The sequence below is a fragment of the Daphnia magna genome, linkage group LG9 (assembly GCF_020631705.1).
Source record: "Daphnia magna isolate NIES linkage group LG9, ASM2063170v1.1, whole genome shotgun sequence".
Classification (NCBI taxonomy): domain Eukaryota; kingdom Metazoa; phylum Arthropoda; class Branchiopoda; order Diplostraca; family Daphniidae; genus Daphnia; species Daphnia magna.
The window spans coordinates 5,584,940-5,599,736 of record NC_059190.1 but is presented as its reverse complement, the minus strand read 5'-3'; the positions used below and the strand labels follow the sequence as shown (position 1 = coordinate 5,599,736).

At 37.8% G+C, this 14,797-nt stretch overlaps 1 pseudogene; it reads right to left on the bottom strand.

Moving 5' to 3' along the window:
- Nucleotides 1–10,050: 10,050 nt before the first annotated feature.
- LOC123476012 lies at nucleotides 10,051–10,549 on the bottom strand (annotated as a pseudogene).
- Nucleotides 10,550–14,797: the final 4,248 nt, after the last annotated feature.

Genomic DNA, 14,797 nt, shown 5'->3' with positions numbered 1-14,797 from the left:
TTTCCTGTGCATTTTCGAGCTTGATCTGATTCCCAGTTTTCTTCCATAATGGGGTAAATACTGCGTTGTTTCGGTGCAAACTGCGTTGTTTACCTTAAAAAGGTAAACTATCAATATTTACTACCCACAGATGGCTTTTTCAAAATAAATCGGTGTTAACCTTTTTGTGCAGGATTCTGTACTCCATTAAAATGTTGGAGTGGTCAGAATTAACATGCATCTTTATGCTTTAACATACTTTATTATCTACACGATCATACCCTTCACGTTAACAGGTGGTACACAAGAGGGATAATTCTTTCTTACAAAATGTCTTATACAGACACAGTGACAGAGAAGGGATGCTGCTATACAGCAACCTGGGTTTACGCAAACCACACGGTTTGGCAACTCAACACCTCCTCTCAAATTGTGCGACCTTGCGGAAGTGGTTTCACTCCAAGTGTTTTTGTTAGGATTTCAGCTAGTTGTTCTTCAGTCGGGATATAGGAGATTTCAATTTCGCTATTTTGTTGCTTGTCTTGGATGAAGTGATATTTAATATCAATGTGCTTGGTTCTCGAAAAAACTATTGCCCCGCCAGACTGACGGTGCTCGTATGACCCTGATAGCTATTGCACCGTCAGGGCAATACTATAGGCTAGTGGAGCTTGGGGGGGGGGGGTATACCCTGACGGCCGGCTACAGTTTGGCCCGCCTACATCCTCATTTTATGTGAATGTTGTTTATACTTCAACTACTTCAATAAAACTCAATGTTTATTTTTTGTATTATCATCATATTAGTGTATTGTTTGTATTCAAAATATAACAGTATTAAAAATCAGTCAAAATGTAGTCAAAAGTATAGGAGAATAAGACAAATGGACGGTGTTGAATTTTTTCCCTTTTCTTTTAACTACATTCTTAATCGTTAGGTGATATGTGTACACAAACGAATTATTTTTGGTACTAATTTTTTTATTGTAGAAGTACCTTTTAATGCGGTGCGTGGTGTTATTGCCGAGTGTACAAAGTTGTTGTCTTTCTTTCATGGGCCACGACTTCACCCATCTCGGGCTAAACCAATGTGTATCGAAATAGGCTCCAAGGTTCCAATCCACTGTATTTGAAAATAAAGATTAGTTAGGAATGTGATTTTCTGTTATAAATTTATTACCTAAGGCACAAAGATACTCCAGTGCTTCAACAAACTTGTTGTCTATTGTTGCATATAGAGCCTCTTTGAAGACTTCGTAGATTTCTGCCTTGAAGCCCACTGACAAATCCGTGGTGTATAATTTTCTGTCCACTGCCCGTGGAGCAAGAAAATGACATAGCATATGTGTTGAACGGTGGAATTTATCTTTAATGGCTGAAATTTCCCAGCAGTCTTTGTCTGTGAGAAAAATCTCGGTGATAGAATTGTCGTTGTTCTAAAAGGAAAAAAAAAAGTTAGTTGAAATATCTTTTGTTCAATACAGATAATTCTTACATTACAGAAATATTTTAGCCCAGTAGCAATAATTGCTTCGGTCTCTTCTCGTACAAAGAAGAAACCGACTGGCTGTCCAACCCCGAAGTTGTCTTGAACAATTAGAGTGTAAAGAGGCATCGAGAGCTGGGTGATGTTGTGGGTTCCATCCAATTGGAGAACTTTGCCATACTTTTGGTATAACATCCTCTGATCAGCCAACTGGACAAAAATGCATTGAATATCGCCTTTGTCATCCGTGGAAACGTTGACGATATTTTCTTGATTATTGCCAAGATTTGCTAGGATTTCAAAGGTTGCTGAACAAGTATTTGACGAGAGTCCTAATTCAACAACAATTTTTTTAGCTTCAACGAAGTATTTAAGTAATTTAGTCTTACCTGTCCTGGCTTGCTTCATGTGAAGATCTTTGCTCTTCATATAGTGTCCTTAGCTCTGATGCATCTCTTTTTGTCGTCAATGTTGGGTTGCCCCCAACGGCCAACGCTGAGGTGGCGAAATGGAAAGCTGCTGTATTTTACCTAAGCATTCTAGTTATGTACAACAATGAATAGGTTAACTTGTGAACAAATTGTAAACAAATTACGATACTTACTCCTTCCGACGGTATAATTTGTTGTGGTCTTTTGAGCACATGTGATTTGCGTGATCCCTGCAAAATTTATATTTCTCAAGGAGAAACAGATCCATTTTTGGTTGAAAAAACACCCAGAAATTGAAACAGCAATTCACTGCATACACTTTTTGATTTGGCCTTAGCCCAAATGATCGAGATTTGTGCTCCCCATAATGTGAGCACACGACATAGACGAACTTATAGACCCATTTCGTGTCAAGTTGGTTGTGAGGGGAAAGTTTCTTATTATAAGTTTCAATGGTAGAACTGTCTAATATTTTTAAAGGATAACTTTGTTCTTCGGCTAAATCGTCAATAATTTTCAAGAACTCGTCATAACAATTAAAAGTTTTATCTATATGGAGACTCTCTAATGAAACCATAGTAAAAGGCAATAAAAAATAATTGTCAAAAGTCACAGCAAAACAACAAAAACAACATAACACGTCAAAACGTAATAGAGATTTAAAAAAATTGATTGAACATTTTGTTGAACAAACGAGAAGGCAAAGCGGGATATTGCATCCTAATTGGCCGAAAATTGTATTATAATAATCTATAGTCAGATTGTAAATTCATATTTTCGCGGCTCATAAAGTAGCGGCTCTTGCAGCTGATTTGTTGTATATATTGTCTATGTTGACGATTGTTGCATGATTTACTACCTTGTAAATAATATTTCTTTAATAAGTTGTAAGCCAACACGAAAATCAAAGTATTCAGTTTATTTGAAACAGCGTGATTACACTCAACCATTCATGTGTGTCATGTGTATCACAATTACCTTAACGCCAGATAACAAAATCATTAAGAGCACCGTCAGATAGCAGCGTTCCCAGCAGCTGGCGGTGCTCTAAAAAATATGTAAGGGTGCTTAGAGCACCGTCAAGTAGCAGCGCTTCCAGCGGCTGACGGTGCTGTAAAAAATATTTAGCGCACCGACAGGGTATATCCTCCACCCCCCTGCTCCGCTCATCTCCCCTAGGAACCTGACGGTGCAATAGCTTTTTCTGTCATTCGAGCAACGTCAGGCTGACGGTGCAATAGACATGACCCTCTGTTCTTTGGTGAAATTCCAGGTTCTTGACTAAACGGACGGCTCCTTGGTTGTCACAGTGGATCAAAATGGGTCAAGGTTCGTCACCTGTGACTTCCTTCAACAAACGGTGTAACCAGATGGCTTCTTTTGAAACCAGTTGTCGACCTACGACTGACTGTGTTACCTGCAAAGTCTGATTCAGTAAAGCCTTTTAAATCAATTTTTAGTTTCCCATCAAAACAGAGACCATAGTGGATGGTTCCCGCTAGGTAAGCAAAAATCTTCTTAACACCGTTCCAGTGTCCTTCCCTGGATTTTGGCAGAATTGGGACACTTGAACGAAATATCAGGTCGAGTCATTGTCATGACATACATTAAGCACCCGACTGCTTCTCTGTAAGGGGTTGAGTATTTCGAGAATTGACCATTGAAGATCTCTGGCGACATTCATGAAGTAAGACGGGCACAAGTGTCAGCTGGTGTTTTTTTTTCGGCTGACAGGATTCCATTTTGAACCTCTTTAGAATTTTGGTAACGAACTCGACTTAAGAGATGTAGAGTTTCTTGTTTAAACGGTTTCTGAGGATATCTAGGCCAATGAATCGATCTTCTAGGAAGGAGCGGATCTCAAAGTGTGTGCTTAAATATTCAAGGATGGATGTTAATGTACTCTTCTTGTAAGTGCATTTAAGGCCGTCGTCAACAAAGATCAGAAAAATCATCTTTTTCTCTTGACGACGGTAGTAGACACAGCTGTCAGAATCAGAGCAAGTGAGCCTAAACTGGAATAGGAACTGGTTGAATCTTGTGTTCCAGGCTCGAGGGGCCTGTTTTAGCCCGTAAAGAGATTTTTTACAGCTGACAGACGTCGTTTTCTCTGCCTGCTACTATGAATCCTTCGGGTTGCTCTAAGTATAGTTCCTTTTCGAGTTTATCGTACAAAAATGACGTTTTTATATCTAATTGAGTCATGTCGAAATTCATAGCAGCTACAATTGAGAGAAAAGTACGAAGGGAATTTTGCTTTACCACTGGATCGTAAGTGTCTTGATAGTCCACTCCATGGCACTGGGTGTACCCTTTTGTTACGAGTCGAGCTTTATAGCGAGTCGGGACATCTTTGTGGCCAGGTTTTACTTCAAAAAACCATTTAGCTTTGATAGCGCTCCGTCCGGGTAGAAGATGAGTCAGTGTCCACGATTCGTTTTTCAAGAGTGATGCATACTCATCTTCAATGGCCAATTTCCATAGGTATGCTTCGTCTGATGTCATCGCCTCGTTGTAGCTGAGCGGCTCACGTTGTTGGCCGGGTTGAGAAACAAACAAAGCTAGACCCAGGAGATTATTTCTCCAATCTTTGTATTTCTCAGTGTAGGCCGGTTCACGACTGGAGCGCCTGGGTTGAGTAAACGGGCTAGCTGTATTCGGTTGAACTTCGTTTTCTCTCTCTGGAGTCGGATTGGCTGTTGGATTTTCGACTAGTTGATAATCCGGGTCAAGATCTGGATCAGTAGTGGTTTCTGGTTAAAGTTCAGGGTTAAAGCTGTCATCAGAGACTTCACTAGATAGATCTGGATAATCAAGAATATGGCCGGTTTTATTAGACGCGTCTGTTAAGGTGCTACTTTCGTCAACTAGAACATCTCGGCTAATGACCACTTTTTGTTTTTCCGGAATCCAGACTCTAAATGCTTTTGATGTATTTAAGTACCCAACCAATATACCTTCTCGACCCTTTGGATTTAATTTCTATCAGGTTTCATCAGGTATATGAACAAACGTCCGAGCTCCAAAGATACGAAAGTAGGAGACATCAGGTTTCTTGTGATACTGTTATAAATATCATATCTCCCGCAATCACTGCCCCTTAACTATGTTCATTCATGACCCCCAGATGTCACTATGTGTTTTATGTTTTGTGTTTTATGCCAGCCGCTAGAGGGCTGAGGTGGAGGCAGGGAGACCGACTAAGCAAAGCGAGGTCTCCCATTTCTTTTGGATGCGCCGATTCGAGCTGGCTGTGTAGGTGGGGCTTTGATAGTCTAGCTACCCCTCGCGATATTTGTGAGTTGAAATATATTTCGTTTGACCCGTCTTCCCTTATTATATTTATTCATTTCTTCTCGTATCTTTTTGTGGCTTCATTCACAACAATACCACATCTAAAAGGGTGTGACAGTGGTCGAACCGATACCTGCACATACATCATTTCAGAAGCTCTTTTCACGAAAAATGAATGATGCTTTATTTTAAAATTTTAAAAAGTTGCTGTATTTTTTCCCCTTGTTTTAAACTCTTTCGCATTGTAAAATGAACAATTTAAACTTAAACCTTTTCCTTTCTTTCATTTGAGGCTGTCTGTGAGGCAGTCAGTGCAACTGTAGGGCGCTGGAGGGTCAATCCGCGCGGATTTGACAAATCCGATGCGCGACCAATACTCAAATTTCGTTGAAATTTGGTAAGTGAATCAATAAATATGTTTAAAATTTATTGGCCAAAGGATTTTTTTTGCGCAATTAGGGAAAAAGTTACAGCAAAATGAAAATCAGATTTTTTCATTTTGCCGTAACTTAGGATTTTTTCCGCGTTTTCATTTTTATTTATTTAAGACTAGTTTTTATATCTCTGTTGAATTTTGAATAAGTACGTCTTATTCAGTTTTTCACGCTCTTTTTAATGGTATTTTTTTGTTTCAAAATTTTTAAATTTAATTACGTTATTTAACTTTTAAATGTTCAGAGTGTGTCTTACAAAAGTAGACCTGAACAGATTCGCTTCTGAGATTTATTTGTAATTTTTGCACTAAAAAAAAGAGAACATATCATAGTATATGCTCTATTTTTTCGCTAGGGTTAAATTCTCCATAGTGCCGATGTAATTGTTTGAAATCTCCCTATTTTGATGTAAAATATTGGCTTCGGCGGCCATTTTCACTCATCCCTTTTCCCTGTCTCCCCTTTTTGACCAATCCGCCAAGACCGCCTGGGGTAGTCAAGTTGTTAATAAATCGTGTGCTACTACAATTAATTATTTATTGGTATGATTTTTCATTCTAACAGCTAATAAAGTGTGCTCATAAAGGTAAAAGCAAGCAATATAATACTTCTTAGAAAGGCAGAGATAATAAATGTTGCTAGTGTTTAAAAAATTTGATACTATTACAATTAATCATTTGACAGTTTCATTTTTCACACTAACAGCTAGCCGAAAGTGATCATTAAAGTGTTTATATCATGTACTTATGCTTGTTTACAATAAATGGTGTGTTATACCGATGAAACACAACTTATCATGTACTCCCTACATGTAAATAAGTGCATAATATTCTGGATAATTGGCGAAGTTGTATATTTATTCCACTATACAGCTTAATAGATAGGGTATACAGTACACCCATCACATACATATTCTTTTTATCTCAGTCTTTCTCAAATCTTATATTGCATGGAATGCAAATGTCACTTTCAGTATCATCTCGACTAATAATGATGCATTTGTGACCAATTTCACTTGGAACAATTACTTCCGTGGCGGTGTTATCGCGGTCGACTATTTTCAGAAAAGCTGTCAAATTCTGATTTGAATACTCGTCGTAACAAGGGGGAAACTGAAGAAGGGGTAATCGATCACAATACAAAAAATTTTTTTAATCATTTACGTCAGAGTTCGATAGTATACAATCTCCGGAAGAAAGACAGTCACATTTAGGATTAATAGAAAGGATTTTTTGAATTACTGACACAGTGTTTACAGAATAATTAGTCGAGGAATTAGTGGAGATAATAGAGTTATCCTTTTTAAATGGCCTACTATATGATTGGGTGGTAAACAGTCTACCATTTACAGCAAGACGTTCACTAAAAAAAGCCTTATGGCACCTCAATAGCAAACCAAACTTCCGTTCTACTGCAACAACAATTTCAGCAATCATCAACATCTGTCTTTTTGAACCAATTGTAGAAATGCGTATCAAGTTAGTATTAGATGTCGACAATGAAAGAGGGCCATCCAATTTTTCATAGAAATTACGAACACTCTCGTTTGACAGTGGAATAAATTGTCGCGAATGTTCTCGTAATTTACTACCACATAGAAAGTTCCGAAAAATTTGTTTTGCTATTGAGTTTGTTCCATGGAAAAGTCGTTTAATTAACCCACCCGCATCTTCGTATAAGAACGCAGAATATGCCCATGGGGCACCCCAGTTTTTAGTTCCCTCGACTTCATGCAATACTATGTGAACGTTATAGCTAACATGTTTTAGGCCAAAAAGATCTGGAATTAATGCAATAAACTTAGAAATCATTAGCTGCGCATTTTCGACTTGGCTTACTGTTACGGTCTTTTGTAATAATATTCTCATAGCACTTACAAGAAGCATCCAATGTTTATAGTAAACGGGGGAAGCAATTTCTTTAAGGCAATGGGAGAATAAAAAAGGGGAAATTTCTGTATTCGCTAGCTTTCCAGTCGCCAAGATGAGAACTCATGTTTCTGAAATCACGCAGAATTTCATTAGGAACTTTTAAATTATCTAATTCATCATCGATATGGGAGGATTTGGGGATGTAATAAAGTTGGCCTGGACTTCCTAACCAAAAATTTATGAAATGGGAAACAACACCCAAAAACACGCAGTGCATAATGTCTGGAATCAAACCAGTGATAACATTTAGAAAAGGAATCAAAAAAAGTATTGATGCTCCCTTTATTCCCTGCACTGGTTTGCATAGCCTAGTACTTGTAACTGCACACCGAAATGTTGATTCTTGGGTTCTTAATTCAGGCAAAGGGTATGAAAATGGAAACACCCTCACCCATCCAGAACCCTTTTCAACACTAACTCCCTGGTTCAAGCAATAACCGCATCCGTAAAAAGTATTGAACTGCATGCTGTTTGACAGCATGCAACGGGCAGGTGCATCAGCAATTACAAGAGGGAAAATAACTGGTGATAAATGAGTGATACCAAGATTCGATGTCCATTTGAAACCCGAAATGAATAGATTTTCAATTTCCTTTAGAAACGGAACCCAAAAGTCTCGATATTAGGCTTTTGAAACCGCTCCAGAGGCTACTTAGAATCACATATCGTGATTTATCATTGAAATCTAACTCATTTATGGTGCAAAATATAGGCCAAAGCTCTAACTTGGAGGATTTATGAGGACGGATTCCATCCGTCATTTGACCTTCTCGGGGCAAAATTTGGTTATGTGGCCTTTTCTTTTGCACTGCAAATAAGGGAAAAGAGTTAATGGAAAGAACTAATTTGATAAATTTATTAAATTAAACTTACCGTAATGCATATTTTGTATTTCCATTTTTTCTCCTCCGACCGGATTTTTTTCCCTTTTGATGGACCGGCGATAGGCGATGCTGGACCGGCTTTGGGTGATCCTGAATGGTGGCCAGGACGAGGCGTTGAACTACCTGGTCGAGGGGATGAAGGACCTGGTAGAGGGGATGAAGGACATACTAGAGGGGATGAAGGATCAGGTAGAGGGGATGAAGGACATGGTGGAGGGGATGAAGGACCAGGTAGAGGGGATGAAGGACCTACTAGAGGGGAAGAAGGACCAGGTAGTCCTGCCTTTTCACTGGCCACCAAGTGCCTCAGGACAGGTCCCAAAAGCCGAAACCCTTGGCCCAGCAACGCCATAGCCTGTTCCTGATTTTGAAAGATTTATTAGAAAAATTAAAATAAATTAATACTACAAAATCTTACCGCCTGTTTCGATGCCATTGGTGGCATGATGGCAGGGGTCTCGACGGCCGGCGGCTCCACGGACGGCGGCATGATGGCTGGGGTCTCAACGGCAGGGGTCTCGACGGCCGGTGGCTCGACGGACGGCGGCATGATGGCTGGGGTCTCGATGGCCGGCGGCTTGACGGCCGGGAGCAAGACGGCCGGTAACAAGATGGCGGGTTGCTCTAAGTTTGAATCAGGCCCTTCAGACAGCTGATCAGGTTCCCCGGCCGAATCGCCGATGGCAGCTAACGAGAAGTTATCCCCTGATAAAAGAAATCGACGAATTTCATGAGTTCTGTAACTGTTTTCTGTATATATCTCCCCCCTTACGTTACAATTTGGTAACACTGACTTTTGTTTATTGGAGGAAATTTTTCTCCATAACCTGTCATCATTCTCCTAAATTTCCCTTAACTGTGCTTCAATGGAGGTAGACAAGAAATAAGTTTTAGAGTACAATAATAAAGAATTTTCCTTAAAATCCCGTCGGCAGATGCCACGGGATTTGATTGATGCCACCAGATGTCAACTGCCGTTGTATCTTGGGCAACATGGCCGTGTCCCTCACCAACTTATAAATTTAAATAAAAATGATAAACAAAACAAAATGAGGGCCAAAAAGCCAATTAATTGCAAGTAATTGCGTGATAAATCACACGATTTTGGTACGCTATCAAAGGGGAACATATGATATGGAAGACACATAATTTATAATTCATTGATTAAAATTTTGGAAACTATTTACCATTATTTCTATTGAGATTTAAATTTTGGGTTTCGACGGAACTTGTACGGCGGCCTACGACATGTTGTCGCAAACGATAGAAAGTTCTCCTCGGTATTGTGTTTGGATTACACTTTAGTCTTTTTAACCAGCACATGTAACTCACTGGTCTGTGATGCTTCCTCACAATACTTGAAGTTTGATTTATCCAGGCAAGTAGGAAATTGCACGTGAAAGACACAGTGAAAAACTTAACGAAAAGCTGCGTCACAAAAAATAAGCACGTCTTGTTGCGTTATAAAAAAACTTATACTGGTACACTCCAGGGGGACAGGTTGAAAAAAATAATCCTCGCCAGACTTTTGAAAATGCAAAAAATAAAACAATGGTCATAACCAACTCCCCACCCCCAACCCATCATACAAGATATACGCCCACTAAATCATTAAGAATTAAAATAAATCGGAAAACCATTTTATTGACAGCTCGTTCATATAAAATTTTTGGATCTTTGGACTTCGGCGTATGTCATAAATAATTTAGCCCAAGACCGGGAATCAATCGTCGTCAACGGAAAGTAATCGCATTTGGACGAACCTATTTTTAGCTATTGCGACTTAGAAGGTATGTAATACCTGGATAAATGAAAAAATTATTTTTCATTACTTTCAATTAAGAAAATATATACAAAAACGCGTAAATAATTGTACGTACCCTGTCTTATTGTTGATTAGTAACCAAGAGGTTACATTTTCCTTCAACAGCGTCAAATCATTGTACGAGGGTCCTTCAAGCAACGAATTCATTAAGATGCTTGATTGACCCTCGCACATGATTTGTAAAATAAGAGGGACTGGGAAAATCTAAAACTATTTACTTTTAGATTACTTAGCGCAATTTAATTTTGAAGTTCAATCAACTTACTTTTTCTGACGAAAAGGCCATCACAGTTATTGGAAAGGGAAAGAAAAACCTAACTGAAGGCTGCTAATAACTTGTGAGTTCTGTCGAATAGTAGATTAAGGAAAAGAAAGAAAGATGTTGAAAGCCCTTCCTTCCCCTTTAATAGTTTTTCTTCGCTTCGCGCGTTAAGGTACGTTCAAACTCAGCGTTTTTTAGCGGTACCTATAACATAATTCGGTTTAAGCAACGGTTTTACGCAGCAGAAAAATTGGTGGCCTTTCCACACAAAAGTTGCTGAAACTGAATTACGTTATGCGTAATTGAAAAATGAATAAGCTTGTATGAGGACAATAGGACATACATATAATTAAATATATATTTGTGTGAATCCACACTTAACTTGAAATTTATGAAGCCTTGATGTAATTTACTAATTGATTATATAAATCTTATTGTGTAAATATCGGTAAATGTTGTTCGAACGGGTTGCTGATTATTAATATCTCAGTAGCAGACAGCAATAAAATACCCTGTCAAAGTATACTGAAATTGAAAACCGCGTGCTAGTTCTAGAATTCTCTGTGTTAGGTTCTCAATTTTCTCTACTTTTGAGTGTGTTATCATGCCTCGCGCTAACAAATTGCCGAAATATGCCCTTTTTGATTTTAATGATGGGTCTGTGGAAACAGGGACAAGTAGTCTGATTGACGTGGAGTGTGATTGTGATGAAACATCAGACAGAAATTTCCCGTATGATGTGTCTCATTTTGTTTTCTGGACTCATCGGCCATCCAAAAATGCTGAAGAAACAGAAATAGTGAAACTAAAGCAATGTGCCAAAATTCTTCTTTTTGGTAGTAAGTATATACTTGAATACTTATGTTACAGAGTTATCGGAACAAAAAATAACCCAATATTGCTTCTACAGATGACTTGATTCAACTAAAACACTATCGTGATCAGCTCGCCGATGAAATTCTGCCAGTTGCAAGTTTTGGGAAGATCAGAGAAAAAATCTGGGAGAAAACTGACAAACCTGACGAGAAAATTAATGGCCAGATTCAGATAGCCCTATGTAGTGGGGAACGCCAGTCTAAGAGATTAAAGGAAAAGAAGGATTCGAGTGAAGAAACCAGAGACACAAGTAAGCCAAAAACAGCAAAGCAATCTGTGGTGAGAAAAACAGGCGTGAAAAAGAAGCATGACATCCAAAAAAGCGAAGACACCTTGAAAAAAATTACGGAGCGGAAGGTAACGTTTGTTTTTCTCGGTTTTTCTTGTTGGATGTTTTGAAATGATACCATTTTATTTCGTGAATGTATTTCCATTTTCAGGCTCTTTTCGACAATTTTGATGAGAAGCCTAGCGACCACACATTCCAAGAGCCAGTCAAAAGAAAGAGAACTAGTGAATTTTCGGGAGAATCGACAGCCACAACGCAATTAGAAACTGATGGTGTCCGTTCAGCAGTAAGTGTATAGCAATCTTTTACGTTATCGTGATTATAAAGTCATCGACCAATTTTGATTTAGGGCAGGGCTGGCAGCGAAGTAAACAAATTCATTTCGTCTCCAAAAACCCGAAAATTGTCGTCGTCTTCTGCATTTTCACCTGCGACGAGTGACGAAGAAAGCTTTGATGGCCCTGAAAAAAAATCCATTTCGTACGTCTAGAACAAATAATTCCGCACGCGTGAAAACCTTACTATTTTACGGCGCGAAAGTTTGCTACATCTTTTGTTTACTTTCTTTTCCGTCGATCTTCACGTGTCCCGTTTTTTCCGATTCTGAAACTTGTGTCATGTTGCACATTAGCCAAGAATATAATCTTTTCACGTCGCTCTCTCGTATAGAAATGCTGCTTTATCGACATCAGCGTCTTTGGAGGCCTTGAAAGCCGAAATGAATCAAAAGTCCTCCGACGACATACAGTCCCTGAAAGACAAGGTGCGATATCTACAAGAGGAAAACGACAACCTTAAATGCAAGCTGAAGTTCTGCAAAGGTATAACTTCGCAATGCGCGTTGTTCTATTGAACAACGTGCATTTATCCTGTTACTCATTAATGTTTCCTCATTATAACAAATTTGTTATTTTCAGAGTTCACCAACGTCAGGACATGGATTGACCAACTCATCGCAAAACAAAAAGCGAATAAGCAGCTGTCGTCGTCATCCGAGTCGTCATCTGACGTTATTGCCACTGTCAGCAAAATCGATGAGCCCCCTCGCAACTGCAGTGAGGCGGTATAATACTCTTCTTTTTTTTACTTCGCGTGTAATTTGAATATATTCATATCCCTGAGAGATTTACTACAGTAAATCTAAAAGGCTTCTCATTGGTTCTATAGTTTAAGAAAGTTTAAGGAACAGTTAGCTTTCACACTTTCCATTTTCCATTTATTTTTTCAATTTTCATTTTTTTTTGTTTAATTATGGTGGATGGCGTACTGTTGTTTCTTTTTACTTATTCGGCTTTTTTTCAAATTATTAAAAAACTTTTATTAGGATTAGTTGGAATCTAAAGGCCCATTGTTTATCGAGGCTCAATTTCCAATAATCGAAAAGGTTATTGATAGTATCCCCTCCAAAAATAAAAAATCCGACAAACGCTTTGTCGCTGCTCTTTTACGTCTTATGTATCCGGAAGAATATCTTGCAACACACACTATGGGTGCCAACCTTACTGGTAAACCATCAATGGATGAAAAGGAACTAACACAAATAATTGGTAAGCTGGCTAGTTAATTTTTATAATAATTCAAACCTTAATATATGTTTCATTATTTTCAGACCAAACTCTTATCTACTTTAACTACATCAAACTTCCCAAAAATGAAAAGGACGAAAAGATTTCCGTTATTAGAAAAGCCATCACCACAACTCTGAATAGGGGAGAACGGGGTCAAATTACGGGAAAAATTACGGAAAAAAGAACGGGAAAAATTTCTTTCCTCTTTATTTAGATTTCTATGTTCTTTTTCTAATATTTATTTTTAGTTAATGGTGCAGCACCTTCTTGGGTAACTCCACAATTTTTTTGTAATTTTTAAGTCTTAAAATAAACGAGTTATAAGGATTTTAATGAAGTCGGGTTTTTTTAGTTTTTATTTAAACGGCGGGGCGAAACTGGACAGGGACGGTGTGAGATTGGACACTGCCAGTTTTCCTCATAAGGAGACATAAAATAAATTAAAAAAAAATATGGGTAGACTGCTTATTCAATATTTTATTCATTCATATTGAAATATTTGCAATAGAAATGAAAAATAGAGAGTTATGTCATTTTTACGAAATAGGGGGCTGAAATGGACAATTTGTAGGCGGATAGAGTAAAATGGGAGGGCTTAACAGAGTATCGAGTATCGATTTGTAATCGATATCTTATTTTTAGCAGAATGTAAACAAACGGGCGTATATGGCTTCTCCACAAGCACCTCCCACTCCAATATCGAAGTTGTCCGATATGACCCCAAAACTGTGTGTCCAAAATGACCCAACCCGGTGCTATTTAGTATTTCGTTAATAACTTAACACTGGAAAGGCATTAAAATTTAAGTTTTTTATCAATCATTAAAGAAATGAATTGGTTATTTCACATATCATTATTTTATTCATTTGTAGTGTTTTTCACTTTAAAAATGCTTACAGTAATAGGGAAGAATATTACATCAAACAGGGCCATTTTTTTAATTCTGCGATAACAAGAACAATAATGATTCGATTTTAATCAATATTTTTAAATACTTCAAAACATCCTTAAATTAATATTTTTATGCCGAACGATGCGTTTTACTTTACTCTATTAGAATATAGTGCATGTTTTTGAATTATTTGAACTAAAAAAATACTTTCCTATACCCCAAAGTTGTTACACTGAAATTTTTTACAGAGAAAATTATGATTTGTGCTTGCGCCACCAGGGGCGTTTGGTTCAACTTCAAGTGCTCAGATTTTTTTCTTTAAACACAGCTAGATTTGTTGTGTAAAAAAAATGAGGTAGAAAATAAATGATTATTGTATCATAAGAAGAAAGTATTTAATCTGTTTTGATTGTTGCCGTAATGTATAACAACAAATTCACAGACATTCTTTTAGTTGTTGTTATACATTACAGCAACAATCAAAACAGATTAAATGCATTCTTCTTATGATCAAATTAATTTTTTTTAAATTTTTTTTATACGAATAATCTAGCTGTGTTTAAAGAAAACAAATCTGAGCTTTGAAATTGATCCCAGTGACCCTGGTGGCGCAAGCACAAATCTAAAACTTTCTGCGGCTTAGCTTG